The 19,824-nt window shown below is 44.2% G+C and overlaps 1 protein-coding gene across 2 annotated transcripts in view; it reads right to left on the bottom strand.

Moving 5' to 3' along the window:
* The window catches only part of ITGA6 (integrin subunit alpha 6), an 87,915-nt gene that overhangs the window by 66,742 nt on the left and 1,349 nt on the right, over nt 1-19,824 (bottom strand). The window lies entirely within an intron of this gene.

Genomic DNA, 19,824 nt, shown 5'->3' with positions numbered 1-19,824 from the left:
AAGTGCATTAGTGATATGAACTTCTGGTCTAGTTGGGAGTTCTTCCCTTTAAAAATGTGCTATTTGCATGGGACTATTGGAATCTTTTTTCTGCCCCCCTCAGTTTCCCTTCCACTGGATAGGACTGAAGCTAGACTTTCCCCTTTTCATAAAGGAATAAAAAGTAAATACATTGTTTATAAATTGATGTTTAGTATTAGAGTGAAAGTTGAAATACTTCGAACACATTATAAGCCTAATCCTAGGCAACTTTGTAAAATACATCTCTATCTTCTGAACCTACGTTCACGTTGCTTTTCAAGATATTTTAAGTTATGTTTTTTTCCTCTTTTCAGAGCTGCTTCTTTGAGGCTTTTCAAAAAAACTGAGGTGTAATTCATAAAGGGCTATATTTTTTTTGGTAAGACTTCTTTTAACTATTGCCGGATGTTTTGCTCTAGTCCTCCAAGAAGGGCCATTTTATTTTCAGAGTCACTTCTAAAATCACAGGGTCTTTAACCCTGGGGACTCTGGTGTCTGAGTGCTAATTCAGATTAAAGCTTGAGTAACCTCATTGCTTTTCACCCCATGATAATGGAAGAAATACTTTGCTGTAGTTTTAGACTAAAAAGTTGGGGAAGAGACTCCATTTTCTTTTTTGTACAAAAAAAAACCAAGCTATTGTGCAGAGTTTTTCCTTGTTGACTTCAGCAGATGAATTGGACTGATAAGTGTTAATTCAGATTTAAGAAATCATCTGAATCTTGGTTTGAGTAGATTTGGGATCTACATGTAATATTAACTAGATCAGATAGCTTCTATATTTTCACATGTATACACAGGCTTTCTCCACCCTTGTCAACATCCATTAGTTATTAAACTTGGTAAAATGGCATTGAAACATTACAACAATGTTCTGTTGTGCCAGTTTTACAAACTTTTACAGTGCAATACACATTGTTTTTCAGAGACAAACAAAAGGTTTATTTCTCAAGGTTCTTGCTGTTCATTTTAGCAGCATTTTATGGAGGATCTTTTACATACACTTTTAATAGATGGAAAACCAGACTGCAAATTCTTTATTCTTTTTAAGCAAACCATGTACCAGGTTTTTGGTACAAATTGTGTTAAGATGAGTTAAACTGCATTCTATTAACCCATATGAGTGTATTTCTGTGAGCACAGTTATGCTGAAATAAAGTTGTAAAAGGCAAAAAAAAGTGTACACATATATTTATAGAAGACAAGTTACACTGCTAAAACATTTACATTGTTTGCCATCTACTCCTGCATTTAAACATGGCATTTAAAAATATTTAGCAATCAGTATGGTGTGGAAACCAATTAGCAGCACAGATGGTACTGTAGCCCTGGAGCAACATCCCAGACTGCCTATCATATTAGGGCATTTCCCCATTAGTTGCTGAATTGTGGTGAAACACGGGAGAAGGGTGTCCTATGGGAAGACTGGCCAAGGCAGTGCCAAGGGACACTCAGGGGATGGGGGGGAAGCTTTTTTTTTAACCAACCAGAAGTGTTTTGATAGTTTAACAACTAGCCCTACTTCATGACAGCTCAGTTGGTAAAGAATCCGCTGCAATGCAGCAGAGCTGGGTTTGATCCCTGGGTCGAGAAGATCCCCTGGAGAAGGAAATGGCAACCCACTCCAGTATCCCTGCCTGGAGAATCCCATGGACAGAGGAGCCTAGTGGGCTACAGTCCATGGGGTTGCAAGAATCAGACACGACTTAGCAACTAAACCACCAGCACCACATCCACTAGCTGAACATCCGTCCTGCTTGACCTGTTATTATCAGGAAAATATAGTACATGCTTATAGCAGATACCTCCAGCTAGCCCAGGCCTTGCCTGCCCGGTAACACACTGTTAAGTCAAAACCATAATCGGAAATGTGAGGGAGTTCCAAGAAGACCTAGTGGGTTCAAGTCCTGGCTGTATCGCCTATTAGCTGGGTGTCATCCGTACGGGTTATCTGTGAAATGCTCTTAAGATTTCTCATAGGGTGTTGCAAGGATCAAATGAAATGTCACATAACCTTTTAAACTCTAATGCAGTGATGAAGCACTGCATGTGCTCTTATCAGTATCCGGTCAACACACATTCCAACAAGCCATTCTAATTTTAACAAGCACTTTTTAACAAGCATAGGTCCAGGTGGGGCACAAATGCTGAAGCCATCAGGAATCCAACAGCTCGGGCTTAAGAGGGTCAGCTCTAGCTGTTGAAAAGATTCCAGCAAACCAACCAGCTGAGAAGCCTATAATATCAGATGGTAGGATATAGTTTGTGATAGAAAGTCATGGAGAGCAGTCACACCTCCAGAATTAGCCCTGATCACTGAACTGCCGTAGGAACTGATCCTCTACCTAGGTGAAAAGAGGAAGGTATAAAATTCTTAACAGCAGCACTGCTTTTAAGAGCAAAAGATTAGAATATACTGGAATATCCAGATTGGTTCAGTGACTCATGGCTCATCCTTAAAAATGAACACCATGTAGACATTAAAACTACTGAATAAATTCTTTACTTACATCAAACAAGCTCTAAAACACGCCAAGAAAAAAAGAAGATTCAGAAAAATACATGTGGCATGCTATCACATGTAAAAAAACATAAATCCTTTCACAGCTGTCTGCAAATTTATAAACAAATACAAACATATACAATAAGCTGGCAAAACAACAGTTGCCTCCAAGAAGAGCAGGACGACTAGAAACCAGAAGTGCAAGGGTGATTGTTTTAGTTTTCTTATCTTTGTACCACGTGACTCTATTACTATTCAAAGATCAATTTAAAATGTAATTTTAAAAATGATGTTGGTTGATGGACAATGGGTCATTAAAAGTCTTGCAGAGAAAATGACAGAGATAGATGATCATGGAAGTCAAAAATCAGTGCCCAGAAATCACGAAAAGGCAAACCTCATAATTGCATAAGACAAGCTCACACGTGCTGTCTTTCTGTAGGCAGCTGCAGGCAAGCAAGAGTCAGAGACTGACTTTCACAGCCCATTCCAGAGGCATGACAACACATCAATAGAGAAGCATATAGACCCAGACCTACTGTGTACCAGGCACCGTGCGGCCATCTGGGCATTTCAATACAGTGCAAATTTATTGTAATGGACAGAGGTGGAAATATACCGAGGAGGGACACACAGTTTTTCGAGGCAGAAGCCCACAGTGTCTCCCTTTCTGCTGAGCAAAGTAATAAAGCTACCCCTTTCTACTCCTCCAAAAAAAGAAGAAAAAGAAATAATACTGAAGAGAAGAAATCCAACCAGCTGAGAGGCTGGATAAGCTTTCCACCGCTGTCAAGTGAGGTACAGAATAAAATGCAATGACATCAGAGAGGGGAACTCCCGCCTTGGCTGTAAAAGTCCAGGAAATTGACACATTCAGGGAGAAGTCTCAGCTATGAAGCAACAATACAAAACGCTAACCCCTCACATCTTTCGTTAGAACGGAATGAATGTGCCCCATTCAGGGGCATCTCGTACACAAGGCTTAAGTGCGGTGAGCACCTTTTATAAATAGCTGCAGGGTCCAGTAAAAGGCTTTGTCTTAGATGCTGTGGACACTGCCCGACCCCGCCCGCAGCAGTCACCTGTCTCAGGGAGGAGCGGGGGTGAGTCACAGCCTGAGTCAGCACCTCACCTTTCATTTAAAGCGAGGGGGTGGGGATCCACTGGGAGAACACACAATCACTTCTGCATGTTCAGCCGCAAGCCCAGGCTGGGATCCTCACAGAGACAGGGCCATCTCAGGAACTCAGGGTGGCAACTCTTTTTGATAAGTACAGATTCTCAAAGAAATTTGGTAGAACTTGAACAGCTGAAGCTTCTTTCCAGTGACACTTTTATAAAAACAGACATACTGGCTAGATGGATCCCTGCTGGGCTGGGCAGGAGAAGCAGAAGACAGGGGTTCAAGTCAGGAGAGACCTCTGGACACAGGCAGAAGAGGGGTGGAGGGGCAGCTTTCTTAGGAGCTGGCTGTGTGACCGATGACAAATCCTAGGCCTCCAATTCTCCATCTATAAAAAAAAAAGACGTGGGCTACCTTTCTAGATCACTCCCTGGGTTCCTTTCTAACTTCTGCAGGTGGTAAGTCATTTCAGTGGTAAAGAAATCCGAAAAAGCATTGCTGGGTTATGTGACTACTCTCTGTACAGCTGAAAACACCTATGGGTTTGCGTGTGGAGGTCAGATTTCTTTTTAAACACATTCTTGTTTTATTTTTGACAAATGACACGTCAGGCTCCACATTAAAGCTCTAAGCAAACAGATAAATCAGACCCAAGCCACCTTCAGAGGGCCCACAATTCAGAACAGTCAGTAAACTCCTATTTTGACAGCTCCCAAAAAGCTTACCAGAAATTTCATAATGAAAATATCATTAAGAACAAAGAAAGCCTATTAAATTCAACAGGCAATAGAGAAATTAATCATTATAAAACCAAAGAGAAAAAAGATAAAGCTGTTCCCAGGTATTAGATAACAGGGCTCTAGAGGAAGTGGGTCAGAGAAGGCGATGGCACCCCACTCCAGTACTCTTGCCTGGAAAATCCCATGAACAGAGGAGCCTGCTAGGCTGGAATCCATGGGATCTCGAAGAGTTGGACATGACTGAGCGACTTCACTTTCACTTTTCACTTTCATGCATTGGAGAAGGAAATGGCAACCCACTCCAGAGTTCTTGCCTGGAGAAGCCCAGGGACGGGGGAGCCTGGTGGGCTGCGGTCTATGGGATCCCACAGAGTCGGACATGACTGAAATGACTTAGCAGCAGCAGCAGCAACAGAGGAAGTGGGTGGAGGTGGGAGGGTGGTATGAATAATGAAAAGTGCAGGACAAGCCAAAGTTGGCCTGACCAACAGGGTCAGTTGTCAGTCTACTCTGACATCCTGAACACACACTTCCTCCTGAGCATCAACCACAAATGTGCTACTGACACACCAAACCTCTGCTCCATCTGAAGTTGGTGTGCCACTAAAATTGGATTCATTTTAAACCTACTAAGATTGCACTTGGAGAAGGCAATGGCAACCCACTCCAGTACTCTCGCCTGGAAAATCCCATGGACAAAGGAGCCTGGTAGGCTGTAGTCCATGGGGTCGCTAAGAGTAGACACGACTGAGCGACTTCACTTTCACTTTTCCTTTCATGCATTGGAGAAGGAAATGGCAACCCACTCCAGTGTTCTTCCCTGGAGAATCCCAGGGACGGGGGAGCCTGGTGGCTGTAATCTATGGGGTTGCACAGAGTCAGACACGACTGAAGCGACTTAGCAGCAGCAGCAGCAGCAGCAAGATTGCACTCATTTCACTTGCTAGTAAAGTAATGCTCAAAATTCTCCAAGCCAGGCTTCAGCAATACGTGAACCATGAACATCCAGATGTTCAAGCTGGTTTTAGAAAAGGCAGAGGAACCAGAGATCAAATTGCCAACATCCACTGGATCATTGAAAAGCCAAGAGAGCTCCAGAAAAACATCTATTTCTGCTTTATTGACTATGCCAAAGCCTTTGACTGTGTGGATCACAATAAACTGTGGAAAATTCTTCAAGAGATGGGAATAACAGACCACCTGACTTGCCTCTTGAGAAACCTATATGCAGGTCAGGAAGCAACAGTTAGAACTGGACATGGAACAACAGACTGGTCCCAAATAGGAAAAGGAGTACATCAAGGCTGTATACTGTCACCCTGCTTATTTAACTTATATGCAGAGTACATCATGAGAAATACTGGACTGGAAGAAGCACAAGCTGGAATCAAGATTGCTGGGAGAAATAGCAATAACCTCAGATATGCAGATGACACCACCCTTATGGCAGAAAGTGAAGAGGAACTCAAAAGCCTCTTGATGAAAGTGAAAAAGAAGCGTGAAAAAGTTGGCTTAAAGCTCAGCATTCAGAAAACTAAGATCATGGCATCTGGTGCCATCACTTCATGTGAAATAGATGGGGAAACAGTGGAAACAGTGTCAGACTTTATTTCTTTGGGCTCCAAAATCACTGCAGATGGTGACTGCAGCCATGAAATTAAAAGACGCTTACTCCTTGGAAGGAAAGTTATGACAAACCTAGATAGCACATTCAAAAGCAGAGACATTACTTTGCCAACAAAGGTCTGTCTAGTCAAGGCTATGGTTTTTCCAGTGGTCATGCATGGATGCGAGAGAGCTGGACTGTGAAGAAAGCTGAGCACCAAAGAATTGATGCTTTTGAACTGTGGTGTTGGAGACTCTTGAGAGTCCTTTGAACTGCAAGGAGATCCAACCAGTCCATTCTGAAGGAGATCAGTCCTGGGTGTTCTTTGGAAGGAATGATGCTAAAGCTGAAACTCCAGTACTTTGGCCACCTCATTCGAAGAGTTGACTCATTGGAAAAGATTCTGATGCTGGGAGGGATTGGGGGCAGGAGGAAAAGGGGACAACAGAGGATGAGATGGCTGGATGGCATCACTGACTCGATGGACGTGAGTTTGAGTGAACTCCGGGAGTTGGTGATGGACAGGGAGGCCTGGCGTGCTGTGATTCATGGGGTCGCAAAGAGTCGGACACGACTGAGCAACTGGACTGAACTGAATTGAAGAGGTAGTTAGGAAAAGTAGCAAGACAAAAGGAACAGCCAGGTTTGGGGGTTTTTTGTTTTTTTTTAATCAGATCAGATCAGATTGCTCGCTCCACAAATGGGGCAAGGGGCACAGTGGTCGAAATCAATCGGGAGGCACCCTTTACCAGATTGGAAAACACGTACTAAGCTAGGAGACGGAGTTTTTAACACCATAAATTTGTTAAACTTTTAATTCCATTGCCACTAACCTTTGTTAGAATATCACATCAGATGATATAATTAAGCGCAATTCTATGTTTAAGTAAGTTTGGTTTATCAATATTTGATGGTCTCATAACAGGGCCATCCTGATTTCTGAGTACTCTAGTAGTCTATGGGGTGCTAGGATTTCGCAACCATGTGGATATATTTAACTACTGGACACTTTAAAATGGTTAAGATGATAGATTTCATGTGTATTTCACCAGTTTTTTTATTTTTTTAAGTAGTAGTAGTATTAGTACTAGTACCAGGATATAAAGGATCATTCTAAAGAAACTGTCATCTTACTATTTTCCACAAGGCTTCCATGTACTTCCATGTACTTTCAAAGAACTTAACAAATGCCTTTTGGGTGCCATTTCTATTAGATTGGAACCAGAAATGGACAAGCCATCAGCCTTCCTCATAAGCTCACAAACCAGGAGGGATAATGTCCCTCCAACAGACATGAAGAGAGTATCTTCCACACGTACAGAATTTGGCCAGGCCATGAGAGCAACTAAGATGCTATGCTGTCTTACGTGCAAACACCCACATCTACATCAGCTAACTAACGCTGGCCTGGAGAATTCAGAGACTCAGCTGGAAGAAGTGCTGTGGTTGTGTGGAGTGTCCCCAGTTAGCAGGTGGAAGGGCAACAGTGGCTGTGTATTTGCTATCGCTATACCAGGCCACTATGGGAGAAGAACATTTCAAACTGTCAGATACTGTTCCGTTAAGAGCAAGATCAGCCAGTACAGATTTAGTTCCAGGAATTGGCTACCAAGATGTTCACGTGTATGGCATAGCACTGAGTGGACTGGGCATGGAGCAGGTAGGTTTCAGGACTCACACTGCCACTACCCAGCTGTCACTCAACTTTCCTAGGGATCAGTTGCACCTCTGTAGATAAAGGGTTGAGCCAGTCAGCCCGTCAATCATTTTCACGGAAGTCCTGAATGAGGGAGGAGATGACTGAGTTTGGGAGCACAGCCCAAGGTGACCACCAAAAGCTTGAACTGTCATTAAAAGTCTTATGCTTTATATTTAAAAACTTACTCATATTTCAACCTGCACTACACTGAGACAACTTTTTTATTTTAAGTAACTCACCACCACACCACCTCCAGAAGATGTTCCCTAATGAATCTGTGGCACACACCAGGACAAGGGTTCGAAGGTCCTGTGAGTCACACTCTTGCGTAACTGCAGAGATACTGTCCTTCCTTTCAGATTCAGAATTACCTCGTCACCTTTTTAGCCAATACCACTAATCTTGAAAGAAGACTGAAAATTGTCAGTACTTTAGAATCCCCGGTGCCATTCAGTTTTCTCCATCCCTTACAACTCAACAAGGCCACACATCATCCTTGTTCAACGCACACGGTGAACGCTGTGCTTGTTGAGGATGATCAGGAAGACCATTGATCAGGCAGGGAGTAGGGAACCGGAAGCCGCGCCCTGGCGCCCTGTGTGTCCACCTGGCACGCAGGACACACGGATGCCATGCTGTCTGAGACGGAACTAGGTGTGGGAGCTGCAGATACTCCCATATGAGAGACCTCCATCCAACACATAAAGTGAGTTTTGTAAGAGGCTAACGAAATATCCAGTTGGCCAGAAAGTTTGCTCAGGTTTTCCTATAACATCTGACAAAAAACCCAAATGAACTTTTTGGCCAACCCAATAAGCAGCTGTGGTTCTCTGGAGCTCAAATATGGCCTAAGAAACTGGAAATCCTTACAGAGTTTACCTTTGTTGTCATGTCCTCTTACTTCTTCCAAGCGCCCCTCTTTAAGGCAATGTGATAGTCCCCGTCCATCTGTGAACTTCCCCCACCTCTGGGGGCAACTTAACCTTTGATCTGACCCCTAAAGGGTAAATTCCGCTGTCTGCCAGACTGTAAAAACAGCTACAGAACTCCCCCATGTGAGGGGATCCTGACTACTACTTTACTTTAAGGCACCTGCGACAGTAAAGGCTGGTGTTTATTGGAAGTAATGGGCATGATGCTCAGGGCTTCCTACTAACTATGTTTCATCTTGACAATTCTATGAGGCAGTTTTCATTACTGCCTCAATTTCACTGATGAGGACAAGCAATTCGCCCAAGATCAAATCAACAGAGTGTGAAGCAGCTGAGATTCAAACGCTACATTCCTTTGCCTGTAGAACAAAGTTCTTACTCCTGTAAGGCAAATGTCTCTACAGATGCTGAGTAACTTATGTTTGTTGTTGAGTCACTAAGTCATCTCCGACTCTTCTGCAACCCCACGGACTGTAGCCTGCCAGACTCCTCTGTCCATGGGATTTTCTGGGCAAGAATACTAGAGTAGGTTGCTGTGCCCTCCTCCAGGGGATCTTCCCAACCCAGGGATCGAATTCAAGTCTCCCACATTGCAGGTGGATTCTTAATCATTGAGCCACTGTAATGATATATTATTATTTACTGAGAAATTAAAAGCAACCAAAAAAACACTCACAGTCTCCCACCATGATAACTACCCACCGACCTGCATGTGCGCCCCTTTACTCTGCGGTTGATGAGTTTCTGGTTCTCCAGTAACCAGGTAACCTTCCCCACAATGTGTCCCTCTCACCCACGCACAGACATCACACCATCAAGTGTCCCGACTCCTGTGTTCACCTCTCCCTTTCTGTTGAACTCTCCTTATCAACAAACCCCCTCACTGTCACTTCCTCCAATTATAAAATAAAATTCCCTCTTGATTCCTCCAGCTCTTGCTCTGCTCCCCTCTCCAGGACCTCCAATTCATCTTCTAGTCTCTCACCTGGTGTTGGAGAAGACTCTTGAGAGTCCCTTGGACTGCAAGGAGATCCAACCAGTCCATCCTAAAGGAAATTAGTCCTGAATATTCACTGGAAGGACTGATGCTGAAGCTGAAACTCAAATACTTTGGCAACCTGATGTGAAGAACTGACTCATCGGAAAAGACTTTGATGCTGGGAAAGATTGGGGGCAGGAGGAGAAGGGGATGACAGAGGATGAGATGGTTGGATGGTATCACCAACGTGATGGACATGAGTTTGAGTAAACTCTGGGAGTTGGTGATGGACAGGGAGGCCTGGCATGCTGCAGTCCATGGCATCGCAAAGAATCGGACACGACTGAGCAACTGAACTGAACTGAGTCTCTCACCAGCCCACACCAGGCACGGCTCCTGCTCCACTCCACAAGAGCTCTGATCAGGTCACCCATGGCCTCCATATTGCTGTGCCAGGGATCAAATCTCAGTGCTATTTGACACAACTGATTGATCACTCCCTCTCTAAACCACCTTCATCATGTGGCTTCCAGGACAGCACGTTGCCTAGTTCCCTACTTTGCTGGCCATTCCTCTTCATGCCTGGTGCTGGGTCCCACATCTCCACTCTCTATGAGAGAATACCCTGCAGGTCTGTCCTTGGTCTCTAGCCTCTCCTCCTTGGTGATCTCATTCATTTGGTCCACAGCTCCGAATACAACCTAGAACTATGGCTCCACCGTCTGTATCTACAATCCAAACCTTTCCATCCAAACTTCACACTCATTCAACTGCCTACTCAACAACTCCACTTGATATCTGGACATCTCAAAACTATGATCTCCAAAATTAAACTCCTGCTCTCCTCCTCAACTCTATTTTTATAGTCCACTCTAAACCACTGTATGATAACTTTATCCTTCTAGCTTTTCTCTCTTTAACTGGTCCATAGGAAATCCTATTCACTCTACTTTCAAAACATATCCAGAATGCATCCACTTCTCACTATCTTCCTACTACCTTGGGCCAAACCACTATCATCTCTTACCTATTATTTAAAAGGACTTTCATCATTAAGATCACTACATCTGTACTTGAGTGTTCCCAATAATGTAGTAGCTAGAGAAGGGCAGGACAACCCACTCCAGTATTCTTGCCTGGAAAATGCCATGGACAGAGGAGCCTGGCGGGGCATAGTCCATGGGGTCACAGAGAGTCAGACAGGACTGAAGTGACTTAGCACAGTAGCTAGCGAATCCATGCAAAATCTAAGTCAGAACATGTCACACTCTTCTCAGCATCCTCCAATGGCTTCCCATCTCATTCAAGAGTAAAAACTAGCCTTCCAATGACCTATAAGGCTCTCCACAATCTGGCTCCAAGGAGACTACAGGCTTCTTTGCTGCTCCTGAACATGCTTCTGCCCCAGGGCCTTTGCACCTGCTGTTCTCACTGCCAGAAATACTTTCCCCCCAATACTGACATGGCTTGTGCCTGCTCCATGAAGTCTTCCTGGCTACCTGACAACCAACCATTTCCTACTCCAGCTAAGCTGAGGGGATCCTCGTGTCTCAGGGCTCATCTCATAGGGTTATCCTGTGAGCAAGGGTCCCACGGATGCCCCTCCACACTCCCCAAACCCTTTCTCAGCCTTGGGCCCTATTACAGCCTTGGGCCCTTTCTGATACAAGGCTTAGAAAGTACTTTTCTTTCTAAACTGGCTGATCTGATATGGAATCTGAAAAGACTTTACTATGTGCTGGGCAGTCAAACACTTCTCCAGCTGGCCCCCGAAGTCCTCCCTTGAGGTTTGGACCATCTAATTCAGGGGCTTCTCCTTCAGTTCTCCCCAGGACTCTATCCTTGAGCCTCTAGAAGATCCAACAGAGTCCATATCCACCTCCTTTTGCACTTGCGGGTTTCCATAAGACTCTTTATCACCAGTGAAAGCCAGCTCTCAACTTTCCTGAGTACTGTTCTAAGTTGGCCTGTGGGCCTACTCTCACTAGGCACCCCAAGGCCTCTGGATTCCTGAAGCCCAAACAACAGGTTTTCAACACTGCACATCTCCTCCAAGTATTTTAAATATCTTCTCCTCTCTATCTCCAATCTCTCTGGGCCTTGTAGAATTCTAAACATTTCCATTTCCCTTTGTACTCGAGGGACAGATGGAACTACATTGTCAGGAAGTGGGATGGAAGGGAGGGGTCATATCAGTGGGAAGGGAATCCAAGAAAAAAAAATTTTTTTTCACTTTCCTCAGGAGAGAGGGAATACAAAACTTCAAATTCCCTGTGCTACCCAGTGGGCCATTCACACTAAGGAACTATCATTCCACACATATACCACAGCTCCCATGGATGGGATCCTCCAGTTAACTTTACATCATGTTGCTTTATCAAGACCACAGAAGACTGACCCCTTGATCAATGGCAGTATACCCTGAAGACAAGGACTCTGATTCTGCAAACAGAAGAGGTTATTTGGTTCAGGAGACGACGTACAGTTCAGTGACATTCTACTCTCTGGGTCTGAAACATTTATTATCATGTGTATATCTCTCTCTCTTTTAGACACACACACATGATTAAAATAACCTCCGTACAAATGAATGTCCTTTTCAAAATGTAGAAACTGGAGCAACACTGATATCCCCAAGCAGAGCAAGCGCAGACCAAGGGTAAAGAGGCATCACCCTTGGTCTGTTTATTCTATGTATCACCAGTATGCCCCTTGCAAATTATACCAAGGTTTATTTTTATTTCTATACTCCCAAGCTTATAAAGCCTGTTTCTCTAAAAGGTTTTTCTCATATCTGAAAGGCTTTTCAAAAACAGTAATCTTCGGATTGTATGACATGCAAAACATATCCAGCTGGTTGGCAAATAAACATGCGAGCAGACAACCATGGCTTCATGTCCCTTGTTTTTGCCTTCTGCACTTTCTTTCATGGTACTTTCCCCATTCCAGCTAATTCAGAACAGTTGTCCTTACCACTTAATTGGTTTTCTAGACTTAAAAGTTTCCTACAGTTTTTTCGCCAATTTGGGATTAGATGAAGTGACAGCAGTACCCAACAGTAGAATCCAGCACGTGTAGACGTGGGTGTGTGGTGTGGGGAAGGGCAGCGGCTACAGTGTGGCCTAAGGAAGGCATCATTCTGCCAACACACCAACCATGCAACAGGTAAGCTGATTCAGAATTGTCTCGCCCTGTTGAGTGAAATAGATAAGCCAGACAGCATCCATTTAGATGGTGATCATTCCACCCTGTTACTAGACTAACAGGGACCAGCACTGGTGAAGTTCGCAACTAGTTAACAATTAGCCTCTTAATTTAGTTCCAAGAAATCTGTGTGCAATTCTAAATACCAGCTTAATAAACAAAAATTTGCTAAAACATGACTTCCACACGTTGTCCATGCATCTCTCAACTTTAGGCAGCTTCATTATTGACAAATCAGATCCAGCTTTGCACAGGCTCCTTCCTATCATACATTAATGCCAAAAAAGGACTAAAAAAAATAAATCATCACCAGCCCAGCCCTGGGCGGAGTGTACACTACCCGGCCTGCCAGGAATGGGAGTAGAGGGGTGTGACTTTCCAAGTCAAGAGGTCTGAGAAGATCTGGAAACCAGACATTTGGTATTCCTTATGAATAACTCCAGCCTGAATGTGCACAAGCCACCCTCTGTAGGTTCTCTACGCCCAAAGTCCCTGCCCGTCATTCCTGCACCAGTCTGCCCATTCGCCTCCACTGCTTGTGGAAACCCTGCTGGTGTTCATCTAACGCCACGGCTACCAAAAGACCACAAGCGATGGTTCTCCTGAGATGTACTTTCCCAACATGGTCACTGTAGAATGGAGGCAGAGGATGGACACTTGAATATCATCACAATCGATGCCCCAAAGAGACAGTACACCCACACAAACCAGGCAGCGTGGAGGCTGTGGACTGAGAACCAACTCGCCCAACATGTCATGGGCACTTCACCTCTGACTGTCTTGCTTTCCACATTTATTTAACATGCACAAAGTGCTTACTCTGAGTCAGGACTAGTCTAAGGTACAATTATCCTCATTTTACAGCTGAGGAAAGAGACCCAGGGGGATGAGGTATTGTGATTTATAATAATACACATTTGGTTTTCATCTACTGTTCCCGGCACAGAGCTCCTAAAACCCTTGGAATTTGCCAAGCAAGGAGAGCGACAAAGGTGTCTTTGTTATGTTAATGAGGTGGCTCCGCCTGCACCTAAGGAGCGGGGGCACTTTATTAGGGGGTTGGAACTTTCAGCCACCCCCTCCTGACCTCCAGGGAGGAGGAAGGGCTGGAGGTTGAGTTCACTCCGCAATGGCTAATGTTTTAATCAATTGTGCCTAATTGATTTATCAAAGCCTCCATAAAAACTCAAAAGGATGGAGTTTGGAGAACTTTGGGGTTGGAAACCACATGGAGATTTGGGGGGGCGGGGCATGCTGGAACAGAGCATGCAAACTCTAAACCCTTCCTCCATTCCTTGCCCTATGCATCTCTTCCACCTGGCTGTTCCTGAGTTATATCGTTGTATAATACACTGGTAATCTAGTTAAAAAAAAAAAAAAAAAAAAGCTTCTCCAAGTTCTGTGAGCCACTACAGCAAATTAATCAAACCCAAGGTAGGAGAAGGCAATGGCAACCCACTCCAGTACTCTTGCCTGGAAAATCCCATGGACAGAGGAGCCTGGTAGGCTTCGGTCCATGGGGTCGCTGAGTCGGACACGACTGAGCGACTTCACTTTGACTTTTCACTTTCAAGCATTGGAGAAGGAAATGGCAACACACTCCAGTGTTCTTGCCTGGAGAATCCCAGGGACAGGGGAGCCTGGTGGGCTGCCGTCTATGGGGTCCCACAGAGTCAGACACGACTGAAGCGACTTGGCAGTAGCAGTAAGGCAGGGATCGTGGGAAATTCCAATGTATAGCCAGTCTGTCAGAAGCCCAGGGGACAACTTGGACTTGGCGTGGGCATCTGAAGTGGGGGAGGCAGTCATGTAGCACTGAGCCCTTAATCTGCGGGATCTGTTGCTATCTCCAGGGAGACTGACAGAACTGAGCTGACTGGTATCTGAGGATGGTTCGATGGTGTGTGGGGAAAACCCCTACACACTGGCATGGGGAGCAGAATGTTAAGTATTCTGCATAATGTACAGCAGGAAATGGTAGAGAAGGACTTGATCTCATCCACTGGGATCCAGACTCCAGCTCTAGAATCTGTTCTGATGCATTATATTATGTTCCTTCTGGGTAAAAATGGAAAGCTCATCTAGCTCAAACTTAGAGAATGTTATGAACAGATTCTCAGATCACACCTATAGAAACTGGTATAATAGATCTGGCCTGAGCTCAAACTTGGAGAAGGAAAATGGCAACCCACTCCAGTATTCTTTTTTTTTTTTTTTCCCACTCCAGTAATCTTGCCTGGAGAATCCCATGGACAGAGGAGCCTGAAAGGCTCAGTCCATGGGGTCACAAGAGTTGGACACGACTTAGTAAGGCTCGAATTATATTTTTACAAAGAGATTCTCCAAGTTACCTTGATGACCAGCCAGGTTTGAGAACCCAGAAAGTTCCTTGTAGACAAAATCATTTGATTCTAAACTTGTACCCAAACACAGGAGGGGGCTGGCCCTGCTCCCAGGGCCCATTACTGTGGGGGCTCAACCTTGACCACTCTCTCAAAAGGCCGTTAGAACTCTGATTCTGACCTGTGGGCCACCTGGATCACCATTCTACATAAAGCTCTCACTGGAGGAGGTTGGCAGCTACCCCACCACTGCACTTAAAGAGCTACATGTATCCAAGACTCCCTTACTGACCATGAGTAACCAATACTTAGCCATCAATTCACACGTGCCCTCACATGCTTACTTCCATTTGACCCCCACACCCTTGTCAAGTAGCTTCAGGACCTTAGTCTACAGCCACCCTTCTCTATGTAGTCTTGATTTAACAACTAGCAGATCTCCGTACCCAGTGCAGTATAGGTCAGCCTGTATTTCTGGGGTTAAGTTATAAAGTGTGCCTTTAAGGCAAAAGTCAAGTGTAATTAAAAATCACTCATAAAAAGCCCTTAGCAGGGCCTTGGGCCCTTGAGAACTCAAAAAACCAAGAGTTAACCTCTTTGAGCAAAGGGTCAGATACGACTGAGCGACTAAACTGAACTGAACCTCTTTGATGTCTCTTTGCATTACCACTATAGCTCCCCTTTCCCTGGAGGCAGCAGAGAGCAATGTATACGCTAAGTTCCAGAAGCGCAGACCATTAAATAAAGGGATTTCTCCCTCTCTACCCTGAGCCAGAGAAGTTGATTGCACAAGTTAAACAGAGCAGATAGCTCTAACTCCATTTTATTTGCAAGGCATATTCAAGGTGCTATCAGGCAAAGAAATGAACATAAGACCCCTGCCCTCACATAACCTATTATCCACCCAGGCGGGATTAGACCATACTCTGAAAATGGCAGACAACAGTTAAATATTACATAATTAAATAATATAAAACCATCAGAGCTGTCAGGCACACGACAGTAAGGACTACAGACACTCAAAGGAAGAGGACGTGATGTAGTATGGATTGGGCTCAAAAGGCTTTCATGGAGAAAGGCAAACTGGTTCTTACAACATGATGATGTTCTTCAGGATGGACTGACTTGGAATTAACCAGCGTTCCAGGGAAAACTGACCCTGTCATCTAAGCACAGGATAGTATGTTCTATTATGCCTCCAGTATCTATCTTGAAAGTGCCAGGGCATTGCATTCACCTGGCACTCTGTCCTTAGGCTGAGTCAAGGTCTAAGGGAATCCATGCATCACAGTTCCAGTACTACTTGGTGACAAAGCTTAAATCCTGATATTACTGATAGCACCACCAACTCAATGGACATGAATTTGAGCAAATTCCAATAGTTTAGAACAGAGGAGCCTGGCGTGCTGTAGTGCATAGAGTCACAGAGTTGATAAGACTTAGAGCCATTGAACAACAACAACAATATTGTTATGCTAAAATAGGGAATTATACAACTAAGAACATAGTAACTGATTCTTTAAAATAATGTAAAGCTTTTTTACATGAGCATTTCACCTGACTTTCCTGATATTATTATTCATATCACAAAAATACTGACTTTTTTTTGTAAACCCTAAGTCATGACTTGGATGGACTCACAAGACCAGCCTGTGTTAAAATTAAACTTGTCTATTTCTGCTTTCTTGCAGAGTCCTAAGATCTCCTCTAAGTCTCCCAGCCCATTTTGGCTCTTTCTCCACTCTCAGGACTCAAGGTGACCGAGACAGTCCCTGGATGATGGCCCTGGGCCACAGGGCACTCTGAATGAATGCAAGGAAGTGAGTGCTTAGGTACACATCCTGGACGTAGTTCTGATCCCCAGCTGGCTCCTCACTGGGCTTTTTCAGAAGGGGAAGGAATGACAGGCAAAGAAGGAAGGACCCAGAAGCTGATCCAAGGCCAGGTGGAATAAGTGTCCATAGGAGGAGAGTCCAGGCACAGATATTTAAATAGACAGCCCTGACCCACGTGGGGAGTGGTTTAATAAATCAACCTAACATAGTACATTTCCAAAACTCATTTTCTCCAGGTCTGAAGGACACGTTTGACTTTTCCTTTTAGAGGTGAAATGAGCATGAGTCAGAAATGCCAAGTTCAAATCCAGATTCTGTTAAGATTCTGCTTAAGCACTCATGAGACTATAGACATTTCTTTAACTTTCAGATTTAGTTTCTTCATCTATAAAGTTTCTTCATCTAGCTGGACTAGACGATCTCTAGTTCAGTAAAATTGATTTTAAGAGCAAGAGCATCACAAGTGTGAGAAAAACCAAGAGTAAACATTATAGAGTCAAAACAGAAGCGCCAGTGGGGCTGGTCGGCCTTAGGAAGACAGTGGAGATCAGGAAGTTCCCAAAAAGAAAGTGTCAATTGGGATAAGCCCAGCATCACTCCCAGCATCGCAGATATAACTTAAAGATCTGTTCCTTCTGGATTCTGTCCTGCAATCACACAGACTCAGCTCCTCCCAGAAGAGTAAAAAGGGCTGACTCACAGGATGGACATACCCACAGATACCATCCCATACTTTCTACCTCATTGGGGGTGACTCAACCTTAGATCCTGACCTCAGTAACTCAGCCAAACTTCTTTAATATCTAGCCTAAAAAGCCCAGTGAAGTTTTATGATCACTATTTCAGTTTTACAGTCCCCAAAGTTTTAGGAATAGCCAGTGGCTCAGACATAAAGAATCTGCCTGCCAAGCAGGAGACATGGGTTTGATCCCTGGGTGAGGAAGATCCCCTGGAGAAGGAAATGGCAACCCACTCCAGTATTCTTGTCTAGAAAATCTTAAGGAAAGAGAAAGAGTCAGATACGACTTAGTAACTAAACAACAAACTGTTTTAAGGCTCTTTTAGTTACTGTTTTAAGGCTCTCAGATACAATATTATTCTGTTATAAAATCTTAGAGTTTAAGATATGAAATATTTAAACAGCATTGTAGAAAGTTTAACCCACAAAATTCTATGGTTTGTTCCCACAACACTGCATTCATCTGATATGCTCACACATCTTTGATATTTTACTTCTTCTGCCTCAATGAAGTCTCTTGAGACATTTACTTTTGCTGTAAATCTAAGATTGATTAAAGTTAAAATGCTTTGAAAATGGGGTTCATAAAAGTGATTAAGTTTAACTTACCCAATGCCAATAAACCTTCGACTCTACTCTCTGGCAGAGTGAGACTCACAGGATGTTTAACACCTGCAGAGTCACAGGCACACAGGAGGAGTTCAGTTACTGCTTCTAAATGCATCACCATTAACAACTACCATTTAGTCAGCAAATACCCATGCCAGTCAGGAATTAGGCACTTTGCATGTTATCTCTTAATCCTCACAAGCCTACTGAGCAGTAATAGCTCCATTTTACAGATAAAAACACCAAGGCTCAAAGTAACAGCTGCAAAATACCAAGAAAGAATTTTGAGCTTAGGTCTCTCTCACCAGTGCCCTGAAAAACTCCCAGTAAGTGCAGAGTTTAGGAAGCTGGCCCATAAACTGTGGGGTCTCAACCTCACTGGCTGTTGCTTTACACCCACATCCTTTACTGACAAAGGTGATAACTACTATGGGTATGGCCTGTGTGTACGGGTTCTCCTGGGTGAGGCCAGTGCTGCCAGATTACTTTACCAAAAGAAGGTGGGGGCGTGGCACCTGACATAAATCACAGCCCCCTAGAGAGGGCTATTGCCACACTCCCAGGTCCAGAGAAAGATACAGTTCCCTTAAAGTGGGCCACTCCTCTCTATCAGTCCCTAAGAAGAGCATTTCTAGAAGGTATCAGCCCCCAAACACAGGCTCCTTCTTACATACCTGCAGCAGGTCTAACAGCAGAGAAGCCCACCAGCAAGAACAAGTTTGAGCAAGCACACCGCTAACCTTGGTGACAACAGAGATCCTGGCTGAAACTACCTTTTGCAAGTCTCCACCCCCACAGATAACTTTCCGCCCTACTACTTCCCCTTCACAATGTTTGCTTGAACAAGTATTTCAAGGAAACCACCAGCTTCAGTAGAGGACTGGTGCAGAGAATGCCAAGGAGAATATATTCCCTCTGCTGGCCCGTGGTCATTTCTGCACTAACAAGTTCATTCTCCATATGGGTGAATGCTCATCTACACATTCAAGTACTCAGAGACACCATACATCATCCATTAACTGAGTTAACAGAAACCACCTTTCATTTCAAATTTATAGCATCACAATTATTTCTGCTGAGAAAAAATAGAGTACAAGCAGCTGCTCAGGCCTGCAGACCACCCCCCCCCACCCCTTCCCGCCCCATACTAATTTCTTTGCTTCACTGGTAGGTGTTATTAGAAAAATCTGACTTTAAGATTCAGGCACCTAGAACCTTCACCAATTCCGAAGTTCTTAATTACTGAAATCAAGATTTTCCCTGTGGCCCTAAAACCCCATTCCCCTCTCATAAAGTCCTCTCCTCTGTAGCTGTACTTTGCATTCTTCGGTCTGTTGGTCCTGGAAGGACCTCAGCTCAACCAAAGGGCTGGGGGTGGGGGTGCGGGACCTTTTGTGAGTTTATTTTTCGGTAGCCCAGATCAAGAATGCAGCCCCACAGCGATTAAAGCCACTAAGCTCCCAAATACCCTCTCCTGCCTAAACAGTTTGAT

The sequence above is a fragment of the Bos mutus genome, chromosome 2 (genome assembly GCF_027580195.1).
Source record: "Bos mutus isolate GX-2022 chromosome 2, NWIPB_WYAK_1.1, whole genome shotgun sequence".
Classification (NCBI taxonomy): Eukaryota; Metazoa; Chordata; class Mammalia; order Artiodactyla; family Bovidae; genus Bos; species Bos mutus.
This window is presented reverse-complemented; position numbering and strand designations above follow the sequence as displayed.